Source organism: Henckelia pumila, chromosome 3 (genome assembly GCF_033568475.1).
Source record: "Henckelia pumila isolate YLH828 chromosome 3, ASM3356847v2, whole genome shotgun sequence".
In the NCBI taxonomy this organism is placed as follows: domain Eukaryota; kingdom Viridiplantae; phylum Streptophyta; class Magnoliopsida; order Lamiales; family Gesneriaceae; genus Henckelia; species Henckelia pumila.
The window spans coordinates 78,863,707-78,885,627 of record NC_133122.1 but is presented as its reverse complement, the minus strand read 5'-3'; positions in this window follow the sequence as shown (position 1 = coordinate 78,885,627).

Here is a 21,921-nt window from a genome sequence, read left to right as displayed (position 1 = left end):
TCCTTGAGTTGTACGTGAATGTCAGCAGCATTCACGGTGTCCTCAAATCGCCTCTGGAGTTCATCAGACATCGAGGCTTGCATATAGCATTTGGCCTTGATATCATGGTCCCACCATGTATCAAGTTTGGCTAACTCTTCTGGACTTATGTCAGCTGGTGCTTCCTTCAGAGGAGATTTTTCTAACACGTAGAGCATCTTCTCCGAAGTCAAGACAATCTTCAACTTACGGAACCATTCCGTATATTTTGCGCCAGTCAATTTATTTTGTTCGAGGATCGAGAAAAGTGGATTACGCGAATTCATCTTTATGAAATACTGAAAAGAAACAGACAAATATCAGTGATTGTTTAATTAATTTACTAAGACATAAAATAGGCGAAATTTATTTTATGAATCTCACTCCCACTATTTTAACGATTTCACTACCCTCTAGTGAAAACGGGAAACTGTTTTCCTTAGTGAGAACATGGAGTCCAATTGACAAACTATGGTCCCGAATAATATCAGCCAACCATAATTTTCAAAAGGTAGAGCCCAATTGCTTCCAAAGCAACCTCCACGTTTTTACCTCATGTCCAATAAGGGCCCAATAATATGACGCCGTTTATTGTGACATGTCAAGATGACCCATCAATATTAAGTTGTGATGGACGGTCGCCATGTGGATCCCCAATAATATGAGCCGATCCCATGGGAGTTCCACCCAACTTACAACATGTGTCGATCCAATGTACAGCTTTCCGACGAACGGGCCCCCCCAATAATATGAGCCGGACCGTATCCGCGGGTAGCATCTCATACATTGATCGTTGATGGAAGGTAGGAACATTTAAACAATTTTAAATTTCCTTTATTTATCTTGATACTAATTTTAAATCATATTTAAAATGAGGGATTTTAATTTTGAAAATTTGTCTCATCATTTAAAATTTTGTATGCTTGCCGGATTCACACAATTTAGTCTAAAACATGCATACAACAATAATATCACATATTATATAGGATGATCGATTCCATTTCTAATCGACCCGTGGTTGCCAATCACGAGTCTTAGTCCAATCCTAGGTAATATGCAGGTATGCAATGCAATCCTATTACATTGAGCTTCCAATTTACATTTCTTCTGTCTTTATTGTCTGCTGGGCCCACCTCCATTTTCAAATCTTCATCTCCCACTAAGTCTAATGTATTTACAATAAATAACCATGACAAGTAGGGGATACATTTCAAGGGGTGGGAACGGGTCATAAACCAGGCCCACTTTTATTACATATGACAATTCATATTGGGCCATAAACCAGGCCCATTAATAAATCCAACAACAATAAAAACAAATGTAAATTCCTAACATACACCTACAAAATTGGTTATGGCAATCGATCATCCTTATCCAATAATATTTAATTCAAAATTAATTTATTGGATAACATGCAATGGCAATTTAAATTAAAAGGATAAAATCATATTCTATATATAAAATCTTATTTTACATACAAAATCATATTTTATCTTTTTATCAAATAAAATCATATTTTACATATAAAATCCAATTTTATACATAAAATCATATTTTACTCAATATTTCCATAAGATCATATCTTATCATCAATTGTACCAAAAATAATTAATTTCATAAAATCTGATTTAAGGGATAAAATATATAAATTTTCCAAAAATTCAAATTTATCCAAAAATCAATTTTAAAATTTTCGGACTCGAACAATTCGATCCGATGCCTCGTGGACCAATCAAAAACAATTTTCGATCGGACCAAAAATAGAATTTTAACATATTAAAATTTTAATTTTAAAAATCAAAAATTAATTTTTCACGGGCCGCTCGGGACACTCCTAGGCTGCCCGCGCCCCAAAGGGGCTCGGGCCGGGCAGCCCGGCTGCCCAAGGGCAGCGACGATCGCTGCCCCCCCAAGCAACGATCCAATGGCTGCCCGGGTTTTGCCCGAAAAAAAAATTTTATTTTAAAATTTATTTTGTTTCGAAAACCGAGGCTTAAAAATTTTCGTACAATCGATTAATTTAATCGCTTGATCTGAGCAACCTGGCTCTGATACCACTGTTGGAGAACGGCGATCAGATCAATCAAAATTGATACCCGGTGCAGCGGAAGTTTAAAAATTTTATATGGAACGATTCCATAATGGGTATCAAAACTTTACGATTAAATTGTGTGTGTAAAAATTAAATAACAATTATAAATTTTTACCTCCAATCTCGAAGCGAGATTATGGACACCAACAGATTACTCTGCTCTTGTTGTATATCCCTGAAACTGATGGACAAACTGTTCTTCAATCAGGTCCACGAACAGAGATTTAATCCCTCTGATAGATTGCACTAGAAAATCTATCAGAAGTTTCTACGAAGAGAATTAACGAATTTGATCCGTTAAACCAGACTGTAATTCAAAATTCACAGGCTGGATTTTTCCCGAGCAGAGGGGAGGGGGGCGGCCACTTTTAGAGAGAAAACTAGGGTTTTTCGAAAATTGTGACCTGTGTTGTGTAATTTCTGTACTGCAATAACTTATTTATAATGTAGGCCGCTAACAGCTTAGGGCCCATTAGTCATAAGTTCAAGCCTGACAAGCAAAGCCCGCATGTTCAGAAATTAATATAAAATTCATCGTGACTCTGATTGATAAACCAATTTTACCAATGTTCACAGAAACCATTTCTGCATCTTCTAAAGTCAAGATAAATTTTCTGAATCCGAATTCAGTGATTTCCAAAAATGCCCATCCCTATGTCATTTTAGGAAATCTTACTCCTCTACTCTTAAATAAGAAGTCCAACTTCTTTGTTCATTAAATTTAACTCTATAAATTTAACTATCTCAACGGGGATTAAAAATCCATTACTCTGTGTGACCCTCAATGGTTCAGGGATACAGCTAGCCGTGGGCTCACAACTCCTTGTGACTCGGAACAACAATTTCCGACTTGCACATCGAATCATGGTAAGAGCGCCTAGCAACATCGCCCCATGATTCCCTAGGTATCACTGATAGTGCCTGCAAGAACCAATAGATTTTGGTTAGCGTACAGTACGGTCCCTTCATCCATATATCCCGATCGAATCAACAACCATTGGTAAATCGAGAGTCGTTCGAGATTCGATAACTATGCAATACATCTTGAAGATCAAATAGTGACATCGCATGTGCTACTAAGAAACCATTTTTTAAAACACATCATGTACTCTGGCCAGAGATTCGTCACACTAATATCTCCTCAGATCGCATATGATATCCACACTCGCAAGTATGTGGTGAATCCTTGACAACAAAGCATCGACTCCTATATGTGTTGTAACTGTACCCAATCCCGACACCTGATGACCCCAATAGAATCGGTAAACGAGTCAAAGCACAGTACTAGCATATAGAGTCTCAATGATGTTTCAAGTAGTAAGGACTAATGGTGTACAACCAAAACCGCGGACTTCATCCACTCGATAAGTGATAACCACTTGGAAAATCCGGATAGGGTAGTTCGATCATTCATCGTATGAATATCCATTTGCATGCTTCGAACATCTCTATGTTCCTTACCAATGAAACGTGGTACTCTGCATCGCAAATGCTAGTCTCAAACTCGAGCGATCCTTATCCTTATTATCGGACGGCTCAATCGACTGGGAACCATTTAGAATATACAGTGACTATAAGATGTGTTTCATGATAGACATCCCCATGTTCTACCACATCTTACATACACTATAGTACATTCAAGGTCTTTATCAAAACAACAATAGTATATCACAATATAACAATATGAAGAAAGATAAAGTCATTGCCATTAATAAAAGTGTAAATTATATTAAACAAAAGATTGTTTATACAAAGAGTCATCAAATCCCTTAGCCACAAGTTGGCTCACCGGGCACCCACTCTTTCAGTAAAAGCAGTCATCGATAGCGGGATAGCATACTCGGGACAGTTGGTTCTCGAGTTTCCCTTAAAAGCACATACTTGCATCTACACTTGTTCTAGCATGAGGAACTTGTGTCTTGTTGATTTGCTTGAACTTTTATTATATGGCTATGTTTTATGTTCTGTTATGCATTCATCTTGAGCCAACTTTGATTTCAGCGGGCAGAAGAGCCCTTTTTGTTTAGACGTTTGGGAACTATAATTGAGTGGCCTAGGTCGTAGTCGTTTCGCCTAGTGCTAGCATACTCATTATAGTTGCTCAAAGTCTAGAGGAGTGGGATATGTGGCACCACCTCGATTGGGAGAGTCGGTGAGTCGTTACGTGATCTCATCCTCGGGATCCCAAAAGCACAGCAGCAATCCCTCGTTTATCAGATTTGATATCCCGGTTTAAAGACATGCATTTTATTACATTGTTATTGATTACGTTGTTGTTTTGAAAGCATGTTTATTGTTGTATTACTTGATATGTTGTTTTTACTAGGATTATCATTCTCACCGGTTATCCGGCTATTGCTTTATTTTGTATGTGTACTTGGCAACATGTGGGTCAGGAACAAGTCAGAAGAGGCATGGTTAGATTCGAGGGAAAGATGTAGAAGTGAGACTCGGTTTAGAAGTCGATTTCAGCATGCCAATCTAGTTTATGTTAGAACATGTTTAGTTATCGAACTTCATCATTATATTGTTGTTGCATGTTCTTGACTTTGGTTTGGTTGTTGTGTTGGAAAACGGTGTTCAGATCAATCAGAATTGATATCCGGTGCAGCGGAAGTTTTAAAATTTTATATTGAACGATTCCATATCATGGGTATCAAAACTTTACGATTAAATTGTGCGTGTAAAAATTAAATAACAATTAAATTTTTACCTTGAATCTCGAAACGAGATTATGGACACCAACAGATAACTCTGCTCTTGTTGTATATCCCAGGAACTGATGGACGAACAATTCTTCAATCAGGTCCACGAATAGAAGTTTAACCCCTCTGATAGATTGCACTAGAAAATCTATCAGAAGTTTCTACGAAGAGAATTAACGAATTTGATCCGTTAAACCAAACTGCAAATTCAAAATTCACAGGTTGGATTTTCTGACAGAGAGAGGAGAGGGGCGGCGGGGCTGCTAACAGCTTAGGGCCCATTAGTCATAAGTTCAAGCCTGACAAGCAAAGCCCGCATGTTCAGAAATTAATATAAAATTCATCGTGACTCAGATTGATAAACCAATTTCACCAATGTGCACAGAAACCATTTCTGCAACTTTTAAAGTCAAGATAAATTTTCTGAATCCGAATTCAGTGATTTCCAAAAATGTCCATCCCTATGTCATTTTAGGAAATCTTACTCTTCTACTCTGATATAAGAAGTCCTACTTCTTTGTTCATTAAATTTAACTCTTTAAATTTAACTATCTCAACGGGAATTAAAAATTCATTACTTGTGTGACCCTCAATGGTTCAGGGATACAGCTAGCCGTGGGCTCACAACTCCTTGTGACTCGGAACAACAATTTCCGACTTGCCCATCGAATCATGGTAAGAGCGCCTAGCAACATCGCCCCATGATTCCCTAGGTATCACTGATAGTGCCTGCAAGAACCAATAGATTTTGGTTAGCGTACAATACGGTCCCTTCATCCATATATCCCGATCGAATCAACAACCATTGGTAAATCGAGAGTCGTTCGAGATTCGATAACTATGCAATGCATCTTGAAGATCAAATAGTGACATCGCATGTGCTACTAAGAAACCATTTCTTAAAACACATCATGTACTCTGGCCAGAGATTCGTCACACTAATATCTCCTCAGATTGCATACGATATGCACACTAGCAAGTATGTGGTGAATCCTTGACAACAAAGCATCGACTCCTATATGTGTCGTAACTGTACCCAATCCCGACACCTGATGACCCCAATAGAGTCGGTAAACGAGTCAAAGTACAGTACTAGCATATAGAGTCTCAATGATGTTTCAAGTAGTAAGGACTAATGGTGTACAACCAAAACCGCGGACTTTATCCACTCGATAAGTGATAACCACTTGGAAAGTTCGGATAGGGTAGTTCGATCATTCATCGTATGAATATCCATTTGCATGCTTTGAACATCTCTATGTTTCATACCAATGAAACGTGGTACTCGGCATCGCAAATGCTAGTCTCAATCTCGAGCGATCCTTATCCTTATTAACGGACGGCTCAATCGACTAGGAACTATTTAGAATATACAGTGACTATAAGATGTGTTTCATGATAGCCATCCCCATGTGCCACCACATCTTACATACACTATAGTATATTCAAGATCTTCATCTAAACATCTTATAGTATGTCACAACATAATAATAATATGATAAAAGATAAAGTAAATGTCATTATAAAAGTGTAAATTATATTAAACAAAAGATTGTTTATACATAGAGTCATAAAAGCCCTTAGCCACAAGTTGGCTCACCGGGCACCCACTCTTTCATGTTGAACTCCAGAACTCATGTTTTAATTTGAGGAATCAAGTTTGTAACACATGTTTATGTTTTGAAATATTGTATGGCTTGATGTTCTTGATTTTGGCAATTTCTAGCACCGGAGCAGCCAGAGAGGCGTGCGCCCGCGCGCCTGCGCCCCTTTTCGGGCAGGGCGTCATGCGCACCCGCGCCTCGGAAGGGCGCGGCCTCATATGAGCCAGGCGCGGCCGCGCGGGCCCTTTTATAAATAAAAAAAAATGTGTTGGCTTTTAATGCTTGCTTATTTTTAATTACTCCTTTAATTGATGTTTAGAACCGAGGTCTCACATTAAGTGGTATCAGAGCGTTAAGATTCTTGGTTGAACTAGAGTGAGCGGGGTAGATCGAGTCTGCGTGTATCGACTCCTCGCATGTGTTTGAATTATTTAACTGTGTACTTAATTCCATGCGATCATGCTTTATTGTTGGGAATTATTGAATTACATGGTTTTGTGATTTAATCTATAAAGCATTATCTACTTGTGATATAACTGTTTCTGTTGTCGACTGGTATCCAGTATTCCAAGCGGTTGTAAAGGCACTGATTGTAGCGATTGAGATATCTCGTGTCCTAACCTTTGATTATCAGATGGGTCCTCGTCGAGTGATAAACAAAAATACACCGCCAGTTGTTCCTGCGACTGAGCAAGCTAGCACTGAAGTTGATTAGATGGATGCTACAGCAACGCCTATGGAGACCTTGCTGAAAAGGTTTCAGTCGTTCAATCCGCCGTTGTTGATGGGTTCAGAAAGTCCAGTTGACTGCGAGAGTTGGTTGGACGATATTGATCAGTTGTTCGATTCCATTGACTACACCGATGACCTCCGAATCAGGTTAGTCATTCATCAGCTTCGTGGGGTTGCTAAGAGCTGGTGGATCATGATGAAGAAAGCAATGGAGAGTAGAGGTACGGAAGTTATTTGGACTCTTTTTAAATCTAAATTCTATAAGCGGTTTTTTCCTATCTCGTACCTTAAAGATAAGGGAGCAGAGTTTGCCAATCTGAGGTAAGGGAATCTGAACATTGAAGAGTACGTAGCCAAGTTTGATAGTCTGTTGCGTTTCGCACTGCTAATTGCCGGAGATGAGGAAGCAAAGGCCGATCAGTCTATCAATGGTTTGAACCCCGATGTCTTCACGTTGGTGAACACCAGTAGGCCTAACAACTTTTCGGATGTCATGAATCACGCAAAGGGAGCAGAAGCAGGCTTGTGGAGGCAAAGAGATAATCAGGTGGCACTTCAGCAGCAGAGGCACTATCAGAACCAACCATCTCAGTACCAAAATCAGCCACCTCAGCATCAGAACCAGCAGCAGAGGTATGAAGGTGGAAGCAGTGGGGGAAACGGAAAGGATCAGTATAAGGCAAGAGGTAAACAGTTCAAAAGGCAGGGGAACAGTTCGTCTAGTTCCAGTGGTTCCCGACAGTTTGGTTCAGGGCAGAGTTCTGGATCATCGTCCTTGTACTGCAGCAAGTGTGGAGGAAGACACTAACCAGATCAGTGTGTGGGAGTCTTTGGTAACTGCAACACCTGTCAGCAACCGGGACACTTCTCTAAGGTGTGCCCTCAGTGTAACAGAGATAGAGCTCAGAGTGGGAGTTCATCTAGACCTGCAGCTCAGCCTGAGAGGCAGTCTTCTGCAGTTCACTCTTTCCAACCTCAGCAGCAGCAGAACAGACAGGGAGATAATACTAGTGCAAACCAGCCTCCGAGACAGCAAGCACGAGTCTTTTCTCTAACAGAGGATCAGTCTCAAGCAGCACCTGACGATGTTATAGCAGGTAACTGTTCGATTTTCGATCATTCTGCTCATGTGTTGATAGATACAGGTGCTTCCCATTCCTTTATCTTTGAAAAATTTGTGTTATTGCATGCTTTGCCTACCGAGTTGTTGCCTACTGTAGTAGCTGTTACTTCACCTTTGGGTGGAGGAATTGTTTCTATCAGATTAGTCAGGAACTGTGAACTGTGTTTTGAAGGAAATTTGTTAGAATTCGACTGTATTGTACTTGGACTGTCATATTTTGATTGCATTGTCGGTATAGATGCTTTAACCAAGTACAGGGCAACCGTCGATTGTTTTCTGAAAGTTGTCAGGTTCAGACCTGAAATGGCATATGAGTGGAAATTCTTTGGTAAGGGTTCTCGATCTAGAATTCCTTTGATTTCAGTGTTATCTATGACTCGTTTTCTACAGAGAGGTGCAGAAGGTTTTTTGGTGTATGCAGTTGATGTACTAAAATCTAGCCCAGCTTTGGTAGATTTACCAGTGGTTAGAGATTTTGATGATGTGTTCCCGGAAGATGTTCCTGAATTGCCACCTATTCGAGAGATCGAATTCAGCATCGATTTGGTGTCAGGTACTCAACCTATTTCCAAAGCTCCTTATCGTATGGCACCTATTGAACTGAGAGAGTTGAAGGAGCAGCTTGAGGATTTGATTGCCAAGGGATACATCAGACCTAGTTTATCGCCTTGGGGAGCCCCTGTTCTGCTTGTGCGGAAGAAGGATTGTAAGGCCCGAAAATATTAAGTTCTTAATTATGGGATTTAAGATTTAAATTCTGAATAAAAGAGAAAAGATGAATTTAAGAATTTATGGAAATTAGAAATTTCAATTTCGGGTCAGAAATATTTAATTTGAGTATTTTTGGATTTTAAGATTTTGATATCCGGAATTCTTAAATTAAAAGTTTAAAAATATTTTAATTGATATTTATGAAATTTAAGATGTGAATTCCAAGATGATAAATATAAAGGATTTAATTTGAGGAAAAAATCCGAGCAAGGGCTAGTTTGCAAATATTGAGAAATTCAAGGACTAAAATGGGATAAGGTCCGAAATGATTTAATTTTAATCCAAAAATATTTAATTTGATAATTTTTAGAGTTTAGAATTAAATTCTATTATTCTTAAATTATTTAGTATTGAAATTAAATTAAATCGCATGTCCAGGGACTGAATTGCAATTAGGCCAAAGTTCAGGGACCAAAATGCAATTTGCCTTGCAACTTGCAATATAAAACGTGTAAAGACAAGAAAAGGAATCAGAATGATCAGAAGAACCGAGAGAGAAGAGAAAGAAGGGTTCCAAAGCCAATTTTGATTTTTTCAAACTCCGATATCTTTTGATCCGCCCGATAGAATTTTCGATTGAACATATATTTGTGATCACAGCTCCGAGTGCTACGTTTTGACGTAAGTTGTATGAAGTTCTACCATGTTTGAATTTTAAGTTGTTGTTGTTAGAATTAAGATTTGATTGTATAAACATGTTCTAGCATATACGACGATAGCATATCTAAGACGGCTCGAGAAAAGATCGTCGTTTGAACATGATTTCGATTTTTGTAAGAATTGTTGAAATTCTGAAATTTTTAGGGCTGCAATTCACGTGAATAGGATGCTGAATTATGAATGTTATGATAGTTAGATGATTGTCTAAATGTTGTTTAAGCTTTTGGAAAGACCGAAATTGTATCGTTACGCCGCCGGTTCAATATTTTGAATTGATATGCATTCTAACGGTTTCGAGCTCATCTTCAAGTTTATTGTATATGACTTGTATATGAGATTGAGTTTAGAATGTAGAGAAAATGATATTTGAATCAAAAGATTTATCGAACTCGAATAGTTGCAATGTTGGTTTGAATTTCGATTGTATTAGCAAGATTTGAACTATATAAGCTTTAAAGAATCATTGATTCAGATTGGAATTGATGTTTAGATATATTATAATCTATTTCAGATTTGAATTGAAGATTATCAAAGTTGAATCGACGAGTTCGAGCTCGAATGACTTGAAGTGTTTGAAGTTGAATCAAAAATACCTTCAAGTAGCATTGATTGAAATGAGCAGAATTGTATGACTGATTTGGCTAGCTTTGAGATGATTAGCATTGGCAACAAATTCAAGATGTTTGAATCGCGAGGAAAGGTATGAGTTGACATTATTCTTGCCAGGTAGAACAACTCGAGAATGTGGTGGTTTTTGAGTTATCCTGAAATCACATACTTACTTGTTTAAGTGTTTTTATGTGCTATATTTCTTATTATGCCTTGAATGATGTTGGAATGGTGTGTTCAAGATGTGTTAGCTTATTTAATGCACACAGATTATGTTGCATTCATCTTGAACCCTACCTTGAATAGCTCAGAGGGCAGAATGGCCTAGAGTGCATATGACGTTTGGAGAACTGTAGTGAGTGTCATGGAATGTAGATTTACTTCCAGAGTCAGATGACTCATGGCACGGAATAAATATTTATTTTTCCAGAGCTAGATGACTCACTATAGTTGCACCAAAGTCAGGGGAATTGAGATATTTAACACCACCTCGATTGGGAGAGTCGGTGGGTAGTTAAAGATTTTATTCCCCGGGATCCCAAGAACTAAGCTTATTGGTATCAGATTTGATAGCCTTTTTCCTTGGCACATGCATTGCATTTATGCATTAACCTAGAGTTTTCTATGGTTTAGATTATGCAGTGATAAATGCTAGCATGTTGTGATACACTATTCTAGATATGAATGTGTGCTATTGATTTAGATGAATCATTATGTGTTAAGAGTTTAAGCGTCGGTGATGATTCTATGATTTACATGTTATTACATGTTTTATGATGTTAGAGTTTTACAGCATATAGATTCCCATATGCTTTCATGATGTATATGCATGTCTTTCATACTGAGATTTATTCTCATCGGAGTTATCCGGCTGTTGCTTTGTTTGTATGTGTGCATTGCATCAGGTTGGGGCATGATCGAGCTAGAGTTGGCTTGGATAGCTTGAGAAGAGAGATAGCATGTGGTGATTTGGGTTTTAAGCAGCTGATATGTATTGTATATAAACATGTTAGAAGACAAGGAATCTTGTACATGTTTCTGTAAAACCTAGTTTATATTCATGAGTTGATGTATTTAGATGCTAGGATTTATTTATCAATGCATATTTATTCTTTTAGAAGCATGTTAAAGATTGAAGGGCACCAAGAAAGAAGCATAATTCAGAAGTGAACAGCTGCAGTTTTGGAGCAGGGTATGCCCGCTCGATGGGTAGAATGTAACCGATCGAGCGAGGCCCATTTTGTCCAAAACAGAGAAGTCAATTTTTATGCCCGCTCGATCGGTAAAGTTTCACCGATCGAGCGAGGCCAAAATAGATTCAGAACAGAGAGCTGCAATTTTATGCTCGCTCGATCGGTAACATTTACCCGATCGAGCGAGGGGCCTTCTTTGAAAAAAAATAAAAATTTAGCTCTTGGTTAATTATTCATGTCTTGTTTGATTAATTGTTAATTAATCATTTATTGCCCTAAGATGAGATTAGCAACCCGGGTCCTCACAAGGATGGTTTGATGCGGCTCTGTATTGACTACCGCCAACTGAATCAGGCTACAGTCAAGAACAGGTATCCTTTACCCAGAATAGATGACCTCTTTGATCAGCTGTAGGGTTCTTCTGTCTATTCTAAGATTGATCTGAGGTCAGGTTATCACCAGCTGAGAGTGCGAGAGGAAGATGTTCCTAAGACCGCATTCAGAACGAGGTATGGTCATTTTGTGTTATAGTCATGCCGTTCGGTTTGACTAACACTCCATTGGTTTTTATGGGTTTGATGAACCGTATCTTTCAGCGCTGTTTAGATGAGTTCGTCATTATCTTTATTGATGATATTCTTATCTACTCGAAGAACCGTACTGACCATGCAGAGCACTTGAGGACTGTATTGTAGATTTTGCGAGTTGAGCATTTGTTTGCCAAGTTGTCTAAATGTGAATTCTGGTTGGATCAAGTTGTCTTTCTTGGTCATATTATTTCAGGAGATGGGATTTCTGTCGATCCCAGCAAGATCGAAGCGGTTATGAATTGGCCTAGACCGACATCAGTACCTGAGATCCGAAGCTTCATGGGTTTAGCTGGTTGTTATCGCCGTTTCATCGAGGGTTTCTCGTCTATTGCCAAGCCGATTACCCAGCTGACTCAGAAGAATGCGCCTTTTGTCTGGACATCAGATTGTGAGGCTAGCTTTGTTGATCTGAAGAGGAGACTGACCAGTGCTCCGATTCTTTATATTCCAAAGGGTACTGGAGGTTTCACAGTCTATTGTGATGCTTCTAACCGAGGTTTGGGTTGTGTTCTCATGCAGCATAAGCATGTGATAGCGTATGCATCGAGGCAGCTGAAACCACACGAGACTCGTTATCTGGTTCATGATCTTGAACTAGCTGCGATTGTATTTTCTCTGAAGATCTGGCGTCACTATCTTTTTGGTGAGTATATCGAGATCTTTTCTGATCATAAGAGTCTTAAGTACTTGTTTTCATAGGCAGAGAAGATGGTAAGATCTATTGAAGGATTTCGACTGCGAAATCAAGTATTATCCGGGAAAGTCGAATGCAGTTGCAGATGCCTTGAGCCGAAAGCTGTGTTCTTTATCTCTTTCTACTATTGGTGTTTCTCAGTTGATCGATGATTGTTGCACTTCTGGTTTAGAGTTTGAAACAGATAGGGAGACTATCAGAGTGTTTGTTATTCAAGCCGAGCCGGAGTTGTTTGTTGCAATCAGAGAAGCACAGAAGTCTGAGCCGAGCATTCAGATTTCAGTAGAGAAAGTTAGATCGGGACATCAGTCTGAATTCCAGGTTAGAGATGATGTTTTGTTTGTGAATAACCGTGTTGTTGTGCCTGATATTTCGGAGTTGAGACAGCGTATTCTCCGAGAGGCTCATTGCAGTCGGTTTAGTATTCATCCTGGAGGTCGTAAGATGTACAACGATTTGAAGATTCAGTTATGGTGGAAGAGAATGAAGAGCGACGTTGCAAGGTTTGTATCTCGGTGTTTGAACTGTCAGCAAGTGAAAGCAGAGCGGAAGCGACCAGAAGGTCTGTTGCACAGTCTATCTATTTCTGAGTGGAAATGGGATCATATTTCTATGGTTTTCGTCACGAAGCTACCGCGATCAGTTCGAGGATGCGATGCTATTTGGGTAGTGATCGACCGATTGACCAAGTCTGCTTGTTTTATTCCGTACAGGATGATGTATCGTCATGATCAGATGGATGAGTTGTATGTTAGCAATGTTGTGAGATTGCATGGGGTGCCGAAGTCGATCATTTCAGACAGAGACCCTAGATTCACTTCGCACTTCTGACACAGTCTTCGGGAGGCACTTGGTACTTGATTGCATCTGAGTACAGCTTATCATCCTCAGACCAATGGACAGTCAGAGCAGACTATCCAGACGTTAGAGGATATGCTGCGAGCGGTAGTGCTAGACTTTGGCACTAGTTGGCTGGATTCTTTGCCTCTTGTCGAGTTTTCTTACAACAACAGCTTCCAAGAGAGTATCGGTATGGCGCCTTATGAGGCATTATACGGTAAGAAATGCCGATCTCCGCTGTTTTGGGATGATTTGTCCGAGTCACCAGATTTGGGGCCGGATATGCTTCGAGATATGGCAGAGCAGGTTAAGATCATTCAGACCAGAATGAAGTCAGCTCAAGATAGGCAGGCAAAGTATGCGAATGTCAGGCGTAGACCTCTGAGTTTTGATCAGGGAGACTGAGTCTTTCTGAAGATTTCACCTTTCAGAGGCACTGTTAGATTTGGGAAGAGAGGAAAGTTATCTCCGAGATTCATCGGTCCGTATGAGATTCTCGAGAAGATAGGCGATCTTGCCTACAGACTTGCACTTCCTCCATCTTTATCTGGTATTCACGACGTTTTTCACGTCTCTATGCTGCGAAAGTATCATCCAGATCCTTCTCATATCCTTCAGCCTGATAAAGCCAAGTTAGACGAGACTCTGAGCTATTTTGAATGACCGATTCAGATCCTTGATTGGAAAGAAAAGCAACTCAGAACCAAGTTGATTCCGTTGGTAAAAGTGCAGTGGAGCAGTCACGGAGTCGAGGAAGCGACTTGGGAGACAGAGTCTGACATAAGACAGTGTTTTCCAGAGTTATTCGGATGACGTGAGTTCTTCTTACTGTCTGTAGTTCTTTATTCTATCTTATGAGTTGTGGTTCTCGTTGATTTCGAGGACGAAATTTTTTCTTAGTGGGGGAGAATTGTAACGCCCCGTTTTTATCTTAAATAAGTTTATTTGAGTTAATCAGAGATTACAGAGCGGACTTGATTTTGATCAGGGTTCTTTTTGCAAATTTTGGAAATTGCAGGGACTAAAACGCAAAGTTGGGATTTTATATATTATATACACTTGTATTGACTTTTCTCATCATCCTCCTTCCTCCTCCCAACCCAGATACTCCATTAGAGATGCCCCATATCTTGCTCAAGCTTCCAGATTTCAGTCCGAGCTCGATCCAGCCATTGAAAATTATTTCTGAAGGCAGATTAGTGATCACTGTAGTGAGAGCTCCGTTATACCATAAGTATTTCTCCGATCGGATATGTTTTGTTTTTCGGAGGTTGTTAGAATCGATTTAGATTCTAGTATGTTGTTTTTGACGGAGTTCTGATCGTTTATTATCTGTCGGTTTTGAAATAGAGTGACATTCGGAATTGTTATGATTTTTGGAAACCATTTTCTAAAATGTGGGTTTTGAGATTTGTTGGGATTGCCTTGTTGTTGTATTAGCATTGAATTGAGTTGATATCGGTAATGAACTGTTGTCTGCATTTCCGGTTTGTTCAGTTTTTATCCGTTATGCCGTCGGTTTGAGTTTTGGGATTTCAAACCGTTTTTGAGTTGTTGAACTTGGCTTGTAAGTTGATCATGGTTATTGATCTTTGATTTGTATCTAAACAGATTCGTTTGGAGTTTGTCAAGCCCAGGGTTAACAGCATTTGTTCGTTTCAGAGATTTGGACGAAGAACGGTATAGAGAATTACCTTGAGCCTTGTTGTTGTTTAGATTGGTTAGACTTTGATACAATCTTTTGTTGTAGCTTCCCAGAAGTTGGAACTACTGCCTTGAAAGGTAAAAGCAGTCATCGATAGCGGGATAGCATACTCGGGACAGTTGGTTCTCGAGTTTCCCTTAAAATCACGTACTTGCATCTACACTTGTTCTAGCATAAGGAACTTGTGTCTTATTGATTTGCTTGAGCTTTTATTATATGGCTATGTTTTATGTTCTATTATGCATTCATCTTGAGCCAACTTTGATTTCAGCGGGCAGAATAGCCCTTTTTGTTTAGACGTTTGGGAACTATAATTGAGTGGCCTAGGTCGTAGTCGTTTCGCCTAGTGCTAGCATACTCATTATAGTTGCTCAAAGTCTAGAAGAGTGGGATACGTGGCACCACCTCGATTGGGAGAGTCGGTGAGTCGTTACGTGATCTCATCCTCGGGATCCCAAAAGCACAACAGCAATCCCTCGTTTATCAGATTTGATATCCCAATTTAAAGACATGCATTTCATTACATTGTTATTGATTACGTTGTTGTCTTGAAAGCATGTTTATTGTTGTATTACTTGATATGTTGTTTTTACTGGGATTATCATTCTCACCGGTTATCCGGCTGTTTCTTTGTTTTGTATGTGTACTTGGAAACAGGTGGGTCAGGAACAAGTCAAAAGAGGCATGGTTAGCTTTGAGGGAAAGATGTATAAGTGAGACTCGGTTTAGAAGTCGATTTCAGCATGCCAATCTAGTTTATGTTAGAACATGTTTAGTTATCAAACTTCATCGTTATATTGTTGTTGCATGTTCTCGACTTTTGTTTGGTTTTTGAACTCCAGAACTCATGTTTTAATTTGAGGAATCAAGTTTGTAACGCATGTTTATGTTTTGAAATATTGTATGGCTTGATGTTCTTGATTGTGGCAATTTCTAGTATCGGAGCAGCCAGGGAGGCGCGCCCGCGCATCCTAGCACGCGTCCACGTGCCTGCGCCCCTTTTCGGGCAGGGCGTCATGTGCGCCCACGCCTCGGAAGGGCGCAGCCGCGCATGAGCCAGGGCGCCGTGCGCGCCCGCGCCTCGCGCGGGCCCTTTTATAAAAAAAAAATATGTGTTGGCTTTTAATGCTTGCTTATTTTTAATTACTCCTTTAATTGATGTTTAGAACCGAGGTCTCACAATGCAGGTGTCAAAAGAACTTACATATGCCTATCCGCAAATTTTCATTGGCAGGGCATGAGGCAAGATGTGAAGAACTTTGTGGCCAACTGTTATGTGTGTCAAACCACAAAGTACTCCACCGAGAAACCCTTTGGGCTCTTGCAACCTACAGCTGTTCCTGAGCAAGTCTGGGAAGATATTGCCCTTGACTTCATCATTGGATTCCTACTGTCAAAGGGAAATACAGCCATCTTGGTGGTAATCGACCGTTTCTCTAAATATTCTCACTTCAGTCCACTACCAACTTCGCACACAGCTAATCAAGTCGCAGAATTGTTTCGTTCCACTGTGGTTCGGTTACATGGCATCCCTCGGTCAATCATCTCAGACCGTGATCCCATCTTCACAAGCCACTTCTGGAGGAAAATCTTTGAACTAATGGGCACCAAGCTTCGGATGAGTTCAGCCTATCACCCACAAACTGATGGGCAATCGGAGGTGCTCAATCGTTGTTTGGAGCAATATCTAAGGGCCTTTGCAGCTGATAAACCAACCACATGGGTTTCGTTCTTGGGATGGGCGGAGTACAACAATAATACTAGTTTCCATTCCAGTCTAGGTACGACCCCTTTTCAGGTCATCTATGGGCGCTCTCCACCCACTATTCCAGCCTACCTCAGGGGCAGTACACCAATCGCAGCAGTTGAAGAAAAATTGATAGAGAGGGACGAAGCTTTAAAAATGCTTCGCACTCACCTACAGCACGCCCAACAACGTATGAAACAATTGGCTGATGGGCATCGAAAGTAAAAAAATTTCGAGGTTGGCGACCTCATTTTGGTGAAACTTGCTCCTTACCGACAAAGCACTGTGGCTCAAAGAAAACATTCCAAGTTATGTAAGCGATTCTTTGGCCCGTTCACCATATCTGCTAAAAGAGGACCAGTAGCTTACACTCTCACACTCCCGGAGACAAGTTGCATTCATCCGACTTTTCATGTGTCTCAACTCAAGCCCTTTCATGGTGAGCCCCCAGACAGGGATATAACTTTACCCGCACACAACATGGGTCATCAACCATTATTAATTCATGTCTGTATCTTGGCCACCCGAGTTGTGCGAAAGAAGAATCAGGAGTCTAAACAAGTGTTGGTTCAATGGTCAGGGCGGTACCCAGAAGATGCTACATGGGAAGACTTTACTAAATTCTTCTCTCTTTACAACCAGCTCAACCTTGAGGAAAAGGTCGTGTTTGAAGGAGAAGGGAATGATAGCCCAGTTGCCCTCAACATGGATTATAACTTAGTGGTCCAACAATTGAAAGATTGGGCCTTGAAAGGTCTTGTGGAAAATGAAAAGGAAGTCCAGCCCACACAAAATAACAAAGAAACAAAAATAGAAGAAATCAGAAGCGAATCAAAAGAAGAATCCAGAAGGAGGAGGAAACCTAATTGGATGCGCGATTATGTCATGTGAGGGAGAGTCACGTTTTTTTTTGTTCAATAAACAGTTATGTTCTTGTTGAGTTTGTTGTAAGGATGAGTATAAAGGATGAAAAGAGGAGTGTTTGTAAATCATCAAAACTTTTACAGCAATACAAAGAAATTCCTAGGAGTTTTGCACAGACTCGAAGTGTGCTCTATCTTATCAGAGAGCATCTCGGTAATATTCCACAAACAACAGCTTCGATTTCTTCAAATGGTTTAAATTTTAGGGAACACCACAATGCACAGTGGTTTGTCCAGCAGAAGCTTGCCTGAGAGTGTGAATCACGACTTGTTTTGCACAAAACTTCTGGACTTGGTTCGAACTTGTCCTAGGGTCACCTACTACCTCCCATCGGCCAACAAAACACCTAAACCACCGAGAGATCAGTCAGAGAAAGCGATGCGATGGTGTGTCCGAGACTGGTTTGCAACTCACGGTTTTTTCTCTGAAACTTTGGTATCAACGTGTAGCTCTCGATTAGATTTACTCAAGAACATGATTTGAAAGTTTCCAATATCAAGGTAGCGGCCATCGGCCAGAAAAGCGGCGAGGTTAGGGTTTTTGAGAAAGGGGATCGCGAATTAGACTTAGAGAGCGGAAGGGAGAGAGATATGATGGTTTGTTTATGTTTGTAAGTATATATTTTAAATCCAGCTAATCCACAACAGTTGATAAAATCCGTTGTTGTAAACTCATCAAAATCCGCTCATAGCAACGGTTGATAAAAACCATTGTCGTAACTTCACAAAAACTTGCTCATAGACAACGGTTTTTAAAAACCATTGTCTTTTACCCTTCAAAGACAACGGTTTTTGAAAAACCGTTGTTAAAAGGTAAATGACAACAGTTTTGGTATAAAACCGTTGTCTTTTCAGTGTTGTTGAATCAAAATTTTCTTATAGTGCGCGCAGTAATCTGGGCGGCCCTATAAGGGCTTTGGTTACCTTGATCCAGCCACCACAGACTGGAGCACTTCTTGGCCTACCTTCCCCAATGTCTTGCGGTCCTAACCCTACCAAAACTAGACCCTAAATCGCCCTGTGGACCAAGAACGAACCCTTGCACATAAACTGATCAATTTGAGCATGTTTCCACGTCCAGCATCTTTCTAGCCAAACCATCAATCAAACTATGGGGACCTCGGGTTGCTAATCTCATCTTAGGGTAATTAATAATTAATAAAACAATTAATCAAGTATTTAAAATAATATCAAACCAAGATCTAAAAAAATCATTTCTTTTTAATACAGCACCTTGCTCGATCGGGCAAACTCAGCTGATCGAGCGAGCTAGAAATCCAAGCTCTCGGGTTGGGAAAATCTTTGGCCGCGCTCGATCCCACAAACTCACCCGATCGAGCAGGCCTCAAATTCAAATTCTTTGTTTGAGAAAATCACATGCCGCGCTCGATCCGATGAATTCACCCGATCGAGCGGGCACTCTGCTTCAAAAATTCTGCACAGAATCATGTTGCTGTCAAGTTTGGAAACTCAATCCAAATCAATCAAAAACCAACTCAATTCATGGTTTAATAGCTCTGGAACATGCATATATACATCATTTCAGCTAAAACGCGAGTCCTTACGTGCTAAACTCTTTCCCAAGCTGTCAATAACGTCTCTGACTAGCTCTTGCCCCATCTGTTGCCATGCACACATACAAAACAAAGCAACATCCGGATAAACTCCGTTGAGAAAGCATTCTCAGTATAATCGACATATAAAGCGTTAAATAAATCATATCGAATCTAATCATAATTGACTCAACAATAAAGTAAATAACGCATATATTGATCATGAATTGATTCATATAACGTCGTTGCCATCAAGATTAGTAACCGATCTTAATATGGATATCCATCTATCGTAGTCGTCTCAGACTAGAAAATAAGATCATCTCAGATCTTGTCATAGAATCAATTCAATATAATATCATATCGTAATCATATCAACTCAAACTCAAAGATCCACAACCTGAGATGGATCGACAGCATCAAAATCAAATCTAAAAGATAAACAAGTATGTGATTTTGGCGGGACAACTCAAGAAGTGTCATTCTCGAGTATCTAAATCCCTGACTCTCACGGTCATCTTATACCTTCTGGTTTTCTCGGTTTTGAACGCTTCAAATCTGAAACATAACATCAGAACATTCATATCAAACATCATTCAACTCTATCATTTCAAAATCGATTCAAATCAACAATATATCTTCAATCAAAATAACTTCAACCTCGACTACTTATTCTTCGGTTCGAATTCAAGTTCTTGAGTTGTTAGCCTTCAAACTAGTCTGAAATTGAAGAATAAAAATACTACAACATCAACATCATCTCAAAGAACATCTCATCTCAATCATCGGCTATCAAAACGGTCTCAAAACACGAATCGACAGCGTAGCGACTGAAAATTGGTAATCGACAAAATATCGAAATCAATATCAATCTCATATACTTCAAATCAACATGTATCAGCAAGATAACATCATATATCCTCATATCAGCAGCTATAATCATCAACTATAAGCTGGAATTCATGATTATATACAAATAAGATAAACTCTTCGATCCGGTTTCAAATATATCGCGCATATAAACCTCAAGAACATACATAGAGCATAAAATCTGATCTCTGAAACATTTCAATATTCAAACCATGCCAAAATAAATAAAAACTTACACTAGATCGAAGACCTCGTTGCAAGGATTCCATAACTATTTTTGGAATTGAAATCGGACGAGCGTATCAAAAGTTACAGGATTTTTAAAATCGGAAATTCAAAGACAATGAAGATCTCGGCTTGCTCTGTTCGATTTTTCTGAAATGAAATAAGAGAGTGCACGTATACATGCTGACAACTCAAATAATAATCTGATAACTTCAAGCCAAATTGCATTTTAGCCCCTCAATTCCTCAGTATTTGCAATTCGGTCCTCGGCCCTTTTTTAAATTCAATTTCAATCCTTAATAATTTAAGAATATTAGAATTTAAATCAAAACTCTAAATATTCCCAAATTAAATATACTTGGATTAAAATTAAATAAATTCGGTTTAAATCAAATAATCTTGGATTTAAATTAAATAATCCCGGGCCTTACATTTCTCCCCCACTAAGACATGAGTTCTTCCTCGAATTCATAAAAAATATAGATATGCAGCCTAAATACTCATAAGAATAAAGAATAACAGAAAACTGAATAACAACTCACATCAGTGGAATAGATAGGGAACTCTTTGTCTCATGTCTTCTTCAGTTTCCCATGTCACCTCTTCAATGCCATGTCGACTCCACTGAACTTTAACTAACTGAATAGTCTTGTTTCTGAGTTGATTTACCTTCCGTACAAGTATCTGAATCGGTCTTTCAAAATAGCTAAGAGTTTCATCCAATTTAGCTTCATCAGGTTGCAAGATATGAGATTCATCAGGTTGATACTTTCGAAGCATCTATACATGAAATACATCGTGTATACCAGATAAAGATGTAGGCAATACAAGTCGATAAACTAGATCCACTATCTTCTCCAGAATCTCATACGGCCCAATAAAGCGTGGAGATAACTTCCCTCTCTTGCCAAATGGAACAGTACCCCTGAAAGATTAAATTTTCAAGAATACTCTATCTCCCTGTTCAAAAGATAACGGCCGTCATCTGATATTTGCATATCTGGTCTATCTGTGCTGCGCTGTTTTCATTATCTGCTGAATCAACTTCACCTTCTCAGTCATCTATCTGATCATATCCGGTCCAAACTCAGGTACCTCTAACACATCATCCCAGTACAATGGCGATCACCATTTCTTTCCATACAATTCTTCGAATGGAGCCATCTCAATACTCGTCTGATAACTGTTATTGTATGAAAACTCCACAACTGGTATTGAATCTTGCCATGTAATACCAAAATCAAGTACTATAGCTCTAGGCATATCC